This window comes from Lygodium microphyllum, unplaced genomic scaffold (assembly GCF_053477565.2).
Source record: "Lygodium microphyllum isolate KBCC unplaced genomic scaffold, Lygodium_microphyllum_v1.1.10 scaffold_67, whole genome shotgun sequence".
NCBI lineage: Eukaryota > Viridiplantae > Streptophyta > Polypodiopsida > Schizaeales > Lygodiaceae > Lygodium > Lygodium microphyllum.
The window spans coordinates 223,413-233,946 of NW_028229550.1; positions in this window are offsets into that span (position 1 = coordinate 223,413).

Genomic DNA, 10,534 nt, shown 5'->3' on the forward strand with positions numbered 1-10,534 from the left:
AGTCCAATTGGCATAGGTTGGGTTGTGGGTCAAAATGATGCAGATGGAAATAGGTATGCTATTTGGTTTGGGGCGAAAGTCCTAAACGAGAGACAGAGGAGATATCCGCAAATCAAGAGGGAGTTATTGGGGATTGTCACGGCTCTCAAATGTGATAAGGAGTACTTTATTGGAGCTTCAGTTGTGGTAGAGACAGATTGCTTGCCATTGATTGGTATGATTACGAGTTGCTCTACTCCGGATATAGCTATGTTGAGATGGATTGCATACATCAAGTCATTAAATCCAGAATTTAAACACATAGCAGGGAAGGATAATCCAGTGGCAGATATGTTGTCTAGAGCCAGATATGATGATGAGGAGACTCTACTTGCAGAAGAGGATGATGCAGAAATTTCAGCCACTATGGTTGATCATGTTTGTCATGTCTATGATATTGTGGCTTTTACAGAAGAACTCTATGTTGGAGATTGGTTGCAGATTGGCAGGTACCTTAGTACACTAAGCAAAAGAGATGAATGGATAGATGAAGAGTTCAAGAAGATCAGAAGGAAAGCCTATGGTTATTTTCTCAAGGACGGATTTCTTTGGAAGCATCCGAAGAAAAGAGGCGGATTACCTTTGCGGGTTGTCTGCGATAGAGAGATACAGTTACAGGTGATGAGGGAGTTTCATGAGAGTCCTTGGGCTGGTCATAGAGGAGTATGGGCTACTTATGAGAAAATCAAGGAGAAATATTGGTGGAAAGGCATGTATAGAGATGTTTCTCACTTTGTTGAAACTTGCAGAGACTGCCAGATGTATTCAGTAGTGCGTCATCGAGATGAGCTTCATCCGACTTATCCGCTATGCATTCATTATAAGTGGATAGTTGATTTGGTTACCATGCCTATGGGTCTATGGTAGATGAGGTACATTGTTTTGGCTAGAGAGGATCTTACCAATCATGTTGAGGGCAGATCTCTGAGAACGAAGACCACTAGTGCAGTGTGTAAGTTCTTATTGGAAGAAATTTTCTGTAAGTATGGTTGTGTGGGTAAGATCACTGCGGATCGTGGTGAATTGGATGCAGATGAAGCTAGGGAGTTTTTCTCTCAGCTAGGAATCAAGTTGGCTCTAACCACAGCATATAATCCAGAGGGAAATGGAAAGAGTGAAAGAGGGCATCCGCCGATAGTGAAAGCATTAGCCAAAGCATGCAGAGGATGGATTGGAGAATGGCCAAGACTTCTACCATTTGCTTTATGGACTGATCGTACGACTCATAGTGTTACCACAGGATATATGCCTGTAGAGTTGATGTATGGTCAGAAACCTGTTATGCCGATTGAGACTTGTGCTTTGACTTGGTCAGTTTTACCTTGGCAGGAGGATTTGATGAGAGAAGAGCTCTTAGCTCTTCGGATTCGACAGTTGGAGAGGAGACCTGAGGATATTCAGCTAGCTATTGACAGGTTGAAGGTTACTAGACTAAGGAATAAGGACAGGTTTGACAGCAGGCATCGCTTGCGGCCTAGAGCAATAGAAGAGGGAGATTGGGTATTGGTCTTTGATAGTAGCCTTGAAAATCAGCATACTGCACTTCGGAAGATGGTGAAAAGATGGTTTTGGGCCGTACATAGTCAGACATATCTTTGATAATGCAACATATGAGCTGATTGAATTGGATGGGACAGTGCTTAGAGTGCCTATTGCTGGAAAAAGAATCAAGATTTTCAAGAAAAGAGATTATGAGGATTATGCATTGGAAGAATTTTCAAGAGAAGAGCAACGAGAAGAAACTCCAATGGAAGAGACAGATGATATGACAGATAATCTTGTTGATCTACCAGAAATGCATAATGAAGAGATTGATCTGTTTGTGGATCTTGATGATAATGATCATGGGTAGTTGGCCCATCCGGAGGATGCGCAGGATTAGAGGGGGTGGATGTCGTATTGCTGCGCATTCAAGGTGTGAAAACCACCGAAAAGTTGTGCGTGAGATTTGTTACTTTATACATATTTAGTTGTTGTGTTTACATGTATTTTCTGCGTATGAGTATAGTGGGGAGGAGGTGGAGGCATAGTGGTGAACATGATGAGATGCTTTCAACCTATGTTGAGCAAGGTCAAGTGGAAAGCACAACTGATGCTGGTGAACGTGTTACACGTATTCGTTTAGGACTTTGCCTTCTCCTTCTTCAGCTACATCAAAAATACCTAATGACACCAAGTCTCCACATCCAGGAGTTGGAAAGAAGGAGCCCAAGCATATTGGACGCTTTGATGTTTTGGAGGATGATCCAAATCAAGATAGTGCAGATTCACCTCATGGGATCCTAAGCATGCAGATTTACTAACAACAGATTCAGGAGATAGAATTGTGCGTCTTTGGGATGCTTGTATTGGTAAGTGCTCCCAACAAGTGGAGTTGAGTGGTGAGAATATAAATATCACTTTCAAGCCTGATGGGTCACATATTGCTGTTGGAAATAGAGATGATGAACTGACTATTATAGATGTTCATAAGTTCAAGTCAATCAACAAGCGCAAGTTTCCTTAGGAGGTAAACTATTCTTCCTCACAACTGAGAATGGAACGGTGGATATCTTGTCTATCCATCTCTTTCTACATTACACACACTTGATGCTCACACAGCAGGTTATTATTGTTTTTCCATTGATCCGACTGGGAGGTACTTTGCAATGGGGAGTGCAGATGCTCTTGTGAGTCTCTGGGATCTTTCTGAGATGCTTTGTGTTCGTACTTTTACCAAGCTTGAAGCAAAGAAAAAGATCTAGAGTTGAAGGGACATGCAACGTGAAGAGGAAAAGATGCTGCTTTTCTGCGTGTGTATGAGAGGAAAGTGTGGCTAAAAAAGTGGGCTTTTTCTAGTTCACGAAAAGAAAAGCAAGGGAAAAAACGCAGAAGCAAGGGGGGGAAAAAGAAAATTCAAAAGGGGAAGCGATGGAAAAAGAAAGCATCTTGGGGGCTGCTTGATTAGGCGAAAAGGAATTTAGGAGGCGACTGCTATTTGGGGGGAGAGAAGCGAGCGGAGTCCTGTCTACGATCTCTCTACCAGTTCTGCTTGAAGCGGGAGGAACAGAGCATTCAGGGATTGACGGAGGAGGAAGAAGAAAAACACGCAGGAAGTTGGGGAAGGAGGCTTTTCTCTGAAAAAGGATTGGAATCGAAAAGGATTGTTTTGGGGAATAAGAAGATCATACAAATGGTGCTCTGGGGAGAGATGGCGGAGAAGAAGACCGACAGCCAGCTGAAGAAGATGAGGGAGGAAGGCAAAAGGGGACGGCTACTGTGGCAGAACGGGGAAGGAAGATAAGCAAAAGAAGAAGGGAGATGGTACTCTGGAGGAGGACAGAGAGAGACGCCGATGGGGGAAATTCTGTAAGAACCGGCTCGCTGATCATCATGTCGAAGACGAAAAGGGAAAGATTCTGCACCAGGACGCTCGGTATTCAACCCGTTATCTCGACCATATAATTGATCTTTCTCATCATCAACATCTGCGACAACTGCAATCTGGTCATCGTCGTCATTATCAGGCGTCCCTGCAGCCGCTCCAGACGATCGTCGTAGCAAGGTGCAGCTACAGCCGCTCCATCACCCCCTCATCGCAAAAAGTCCTACCCCCTTTCAACCCCTACAATCCTACCAAGAAGAAGATCAACCATATCCAGGCGTAGTTACATGATGCGATCCCTTCTGGCTGGCTATGGCAGCTTGCACAGAAGAACTATTCCTGCCGTCTCAGTACCAGCACCACTACACTAGTACCACTAATCCTACCAGTAGTACCATTAAGTCGCGTCACGACGGCCACCAGCAGAAGGTCAAAGCAGCTCACAAGAGAGCGGATCAATTCCATCAAGTGCACAGAAGATCTGACTCTCTTATTACCTCAAAGATCGAGAAAAAAAAATCAGCATTCTTCATTCGGACAATCTCATGGAGCACCATCACCGTCGATTCCCCAGAAGCAGATTAAAGACACTCCGAATACAGTAAAACCAGCCATATTCGAGCAAACATGCGATTTGCATCAGCTCCTGAGTGGATTGGCTGCTCACCTAATCCCAGACTTAAGCACTCCCATGAATATGCAGGCCATGACCATGACAACAACATTGATGCATTCGAGTATCGGGCAGTGCTAATTAGCAAGAGAAGCTCAAATCGATCAAGGGCAATTAATCATGCAGAGGATCAGGTGCAGGAGTTGCTGATTTCAACCATGAATTTGTCGAATCATAGATTATTATATGCGGAGAAAGCCAATTGTAATCGTAAGTCCAGTAAATTCTTCCCTGATCTCTTAGGCTGCAGGAGCAGCAACGTTGTTCTACCACCATAGCTATCACCTGTATTGCTCGAGATATTCCTCATCATTTGAAATCAAGTTCCCTGTGGGTTTATTGTTAAGTGTGTGGATCCATAGATCCATCCTTTGGCTGATGCTGCTGAAAGGACAATGCTTAAATTTATGTCTGTAGTTGTTAACCAGATTTGTACTGAAGGTTCCTATGTTGAAGGATGAATTCTATGTTCAGCTAAAAACTTGCTTTTGGTCCTATCATTGTTGCATAGAGGAGGCCTCGTTGGAAGCTTGGCGGATCTATTACTGCACACAAATCTTCTCATCTTGCTTATTTGTATGATTGATGTTCTATCCTGAAATTAGTCAAAGTCCTCTCTGGTTGCGACTTTGCTTTCGAAAACCCTTCGACACCGCCCACAAGCAGTGGCCAGTTTATGAAATGGATGTTAAATCAGCATTCTTAAATGGTGACCTCAAGGAGGAGGCGTACATGGCTCACCCACCAGGGTTTGAGGCTCCCCATTCTAAGAACAAAGTGTGTAAGCTAAAGAAGGCATTGTATGGGATAAAACAAGCCCTGAGAGCATGGTACCAGCATATAGATAAGTTCTTTTTAAGCTTAAACTTCAAAAGATATGCCTCAAATTGGGCAGGAGACAATGATTCTAGGAAGTCTTTTTCTAGTTATTGTTTCTCTTTAGGTTCAGGAATTTTCTCTTGGATTAGTAAGAAGCAACTAATAGTGGCATTGTCTTCTATCAAAGCAAAGTACAAGGCAGCTTGTTTTGCTACATGTGAAGCAGTATGGTTGAGAAGGATCCTATGGCATATGGGAGTGCAGGATGAAGAACCAATTGTGGTGAGATGTGACAATCAGAGTTGCATCTCCATTGCCAAAAATCGAGTGTTTCATGCACGCACCACACATATAGAGATCCAATATCACTATGTGCATGATTTGATCGAGGATGGGATAGTGGAACTCGTCTACTGTCCAATAGAGGAGAATGGAGCGGATATCTTCTCCAAAACACTTATGAAGGATTTGCTTCAAGTTCATCTTCAGAGACTTGGCATTGGGCTGAGGATATAGTTCACCTATGGGAGGACATTGAGGGGGGGTGTTAGATATGCTCAATGCCCCACCCTCATAAGGTGCCATCAATGATCCATGGTGCTCAAAGTTGTGAGGCCCCCATTATGAGGAGAAGCCATATGTGAGCCTAGACATTGGTTGAGTCCTAACTTGTATGTCAGATGAGGTATATGTAACTGGATGGAAAAAAGGTGACCGTTGTGGGTCTAATCTTTCGGTTAGATAGAGTAGTTAAGCTGGTAGCAACTCGAGGCACATTGCATTGAGTTGTGGGGTAAGAGAGTTATCAGGGACCCTAGCCAATGGTAAATGAAATATTCCCTAGAATATTCCCTCGCCAACTAGTGGAGGTGCACATGGAAGGTCAACAGACACATGTGCATATGGAAGGTCAACACACACGTGCATATGGAAGGTCAACAGACACATGGGCAAATGGAAGGTCAATAGACACAGGTGCATATGGAAGGTCATCCATCATGACCTCCTTCACAAGCTATAAAAGCTAAACCCCTTCATAGTCATCTATTATCTATCTTTCACCCAGTCAGAGTTGTTCCAACTAGCCTTAAGGTCTTCACCTATCTTCTGTCTAGATCACCATCTAAGCTTAACAGTGGAAGCGCACAGGTGGACAAAGCAATCTTTGTATCAATTGTTTGGAGATAAAGAAATTTTGTTATTCTCCTCTTATCTGTTGTGTACTCTCTATGTCTTTCTCTAATTTTGTTCGTTGCACCGTGTTAATTTTTACAACGAAATACTATTCTCACTTGTATCAGTTAGTTTGATGATTATTTTCATGAAGAACAATATGTCGAAAAAGACAAACTCAAGTGTGTCACTAACCATTTAGTGGACAGAGCATCGTTATGTTGGGTTGTTGTCCGCAAGAGTATTGATTGTCCTATACTTGGGAGGCTTTTCAAAAGAAATTTTTGCAGAATTTTCTTCCACATCAATTCCATGAAAAACCAATCAAACAGTGGGATCTTTTGCACAACAAAGAGATCGTGAGCCTATTTAGCAATACACTGAGTGTTTTTGGAATGCCTTATTGCAACTTTGAATGCTTGAAGATATACATGAGAGGCGATCCACAAGCGCAAGTTTATGTCTGGTCTGCTTGGCCACTTCTATGCGGAGATGAACATGTTCAAGCCAACGACTCTTGAGGATGCAATTTCTTTTACCCATGATGCTGAAGACAAAATTCGAGGACAAGAGAAGTGAACACAACAATTTACATTGAATTTCATGAGCTTTTTTAATTCCATGGTGGATTCCGTGAGGTTTTGCAGTGGATTCCATAAAACTATATTTATTTACCGAGGCTCGTACACAAGGTGGATTCCTTGTGCAAGAAGTTGACGGGGATGCCTGTCCTTTTCGAGCGTCATGTTAATTTAATGTATATGTGGGTGATTCCATAGCGGGTGATTCCACAAAATACATATTTAAATTAATGGACATTTATGAGTTTAGAGTGCACTCATATTCAATGAAGATTAGGACAGAGTTCCAACCTATTTATTTATTTTGTAGTTGAAGACTGTTAGGTATTCACTTTTATCGGTTTAATTTTATTATTTTCTAACAATTGTGAATGCTTTAGTTGATGTGTAGAGCAGACAGCGATGGCGTTGGGAAGCACTGGGTGATAGCATGTATTCAAATTACCTAAAAGAATTCTCATTTTTTGATGGGTGCACGTCTTATTATTAAAGGCATGGCACTAATATTTATTTAGGCGTGCTTATTTATTGAAGTACTTGACAAATATTTATTATTTTGTATGCGCATGGATACACGATTTAAATATTTCAATATTGGACATTGTATTTGGGTACAGCCCGACTTTTGGGGTGCCCAACCACTTTATTCTTTATTTGGAAAAAAGTAAACACAAAAGCTAAAGCACACTAATTGTAAAATTGGGCTATTTTTTAGCTTTGAGATTAATAAATTTATAAATACATGCCTTGTGAAGCGCTCACACAAGGCATGGGGGGAGATTGTACCCAATTTGTCTTTTTTCCTCATGTCATGCAAACTCTCTTCTTGCTTTTTATGAGTTCTAGTAGAGTTCTTTGATCTTGAGGACCTTTTGGCGCTCGCTACGTACACATCCAGCATCTGATTTGCGCACCAGCTCCACATAAAACCACAACACTATCATTTCTAAAATCTAGGTTTACAACATTAAATGGCATATACTCATTTTCAGGATGGTCATATGGTTAGTCCACATTTGAACCCAAGCTCCAATCTACATTTTTTATTTGTTTATTGATTTCTAGCAGAATGGACTTTGAATCATTATTTATAATGGTGGGAGGGGAGGGATTCCCATGGATGGCCCTAGTTTAGAAGTAGACATAAGTAGGGGGTGTGTAAAATAGGAAAAATGTGACAATTTCTAGTAAGAGTAACTAGAGAATCAATTTGTATATAGATGTTTGTTTTCAATTACCTACATAGAAAAACTTCCCTATGTAGAAAAAAAATTGTAAATAGGAAAAAATATTTGAGATGATTCCTTACTTATTTGTAAGGAGAGAATGTACCACTTTTCCTATATTGCACAAATTCCTACATATTTGATTTATATTTATTTTGTCTAATTATGTATTGTGTTTTGTAATAGAGAAAATAAATATAGAAAAAAAATAATTATTATTTGTAAATAAGAAAAAGAGACAAAAAGAGAGTATAGAAGTGAGAGAAAGCAACCATGGAAGCCATGAGAGTTGAATACAGGAGAATGGAGATGAAAGAGACTTTTGTTATTTTGAATGGTGAGAAATTAAGTCTCTTACACCTTATGTATAAAGCAAGTATTTATTTTTCTTATTTTTTCCAAGTAAAAATGCTAATTCATGAAAAGATAACAATATTTTGCTTGTGTATCTCATTGCTTTTGGCATCATAAAGCTGTTTCCTTGACTAAATGGGTGCTACTTACATGCTCCACATAAAACCACAACACTATCATTTCTAAATTGAAATCTAGCTTTACAACATCACTTAACATATACTCATTTTCATGGTGGTCATATGGTCAATCCACATTTGTACCCAAGCTTCAATCTACATTGTTGATTTGTTTTTTTATCTCCACCATAATGGACTTCAAATGATTCTATATAATGGTGGGGGGGAGATTCCCATTGACTGCCCTAGTTACAAGTACACATAGGTAGGGGGTGTGTAAATTAGAGAAAATGGGACAGTTTCTTATAAGAGTAACTTGAGAATCAATTTGTATATAGATGTTCGTTTTCAATTACCTACATAGGAAAAATTCCGGGAAAAATGTTTGGAATGATTCCTTAGTTATTTGTAAGGAGAGAATGTGACACTTTTCCTACATTGCACAAATTCCTACATATTATGTAGTGTGTTTTGTAATAGGGAAAATAAATAAAGAAAATCAACATTTTAAGTCAACTATAAAAATAAGACATGGAAAGATCCACAAAATTACATAATGAGATAATACATTAAGCAATATGCATGTTTCCATGAATTGCTCAAATAGTTAATATATGTTGAAAAGTAATAAGCCATCACTTGAACTTGAAAACTCCTAGTATGCATTGAAGAAACAAGTAAGTGCCTTTATATCTACCATAAATATGATGCCCATGACTTTTCTCAATCTCTAAAACATGGAGAAAGAATATAGACACCATCATGCAAACTTGAATGCTCACTCCAAAGTATGTAGAAGCAACCAAGGAAGCATCAAAAGTGAGTTTTAAAGTCTTAAATTACTTCTAACATGTTCCACTAATGTGATCTAGTTACCTAGCGGAGTCTACTAATTAACAGAGCTTTTAGTTTTCTAACATATCTAATTTTTAGCCATCCTACTAATATACCTACTAATCTTATATATTACTAATATGTCTATCCAACTTCTAACCGAACTACTAGCACACCAATCCCTAAATCTATTAGTACTCTTAAGATATTGAAATATTACTCTACTAAAGGATGATTAATCTACTCATTAATTGATTGCTTATGCTCATTACTTTAATTAATCTAAATACTCCACTCCTAATAAGCTAATCATTTCCCTAAACATAAAGCTAGTTAATTTAGTTAATTAAGCTAGCTAGCATAAAACCTATTGCGACTTTAATCACAACTTTAATTTAATTTCACGTAAATCAAGTAAATTAATTAATTACTATAATTGCAAATATTTCTAAGATGATTTTTTATATAGTAATTACTAGTATAATTGAAAGGGATATCGTTAAAAAGTTGATTAGTTTTCAAGAGTACTAAGAAGTACTATAGCCATTAATATAATCACTTTTTATGTTAATTTCACTAAATAGAAGTCCAATTAGGTAGTATCTTAATTGATTTCCATCTTCATCACTACTCCAATTAATTTTTTTAAGTTAAGTTAATTGCTTTAATGTTCTCTTGAAGTACTTTAATTAAGTAATTAAATTTAGTTAAGTTAATTAGCTAATCATTACTCTAGTTACAAATTTAGCTCCTCTATTACTAGTATTTAAAAAATAATTACTTTGAATGTCCTAGAGAATCGTAATCAATTTGACAACTCTCATCACCATTATTTCTACATAGGTTGATAATTCATTTAGTTAAGTTAATTACTCTTTAATTATTTCATAATCATTGCTGTAGCTACTAGTTTAACAATTATAGTATCATTAACATAAGCACTAATTTTGCTATAAAATTAATTCATCTACTTTAGTTAAGTTAATCAATCTAAACATTAGTTTAAAAAGTCTAACAAATATAGTCAAATTTACTAAAGTACCTTACTCTAGATACTTTGATCATGACATCATTTGAGGCAATTAATCTAGCAATCTTCAACTAATCATTGTTTTGATTGCTAGTCCAATTACTTGATTTCCATCACTTTAGTTGCTTTAACAATTATTGAATTATTTGGCTCTATTACTTCTATTGTTATGTTACTCAAGTATTTATATATATATATATATAAAATATAATTTTAACATTTTTAATTAATATTATTATAGCTACAAAGAGAAGAGAATAAAAGAACATACTCGTGTTGAGCTTGATCCATTCAAACATGAGCCATAATGGAGGAGTTTGAT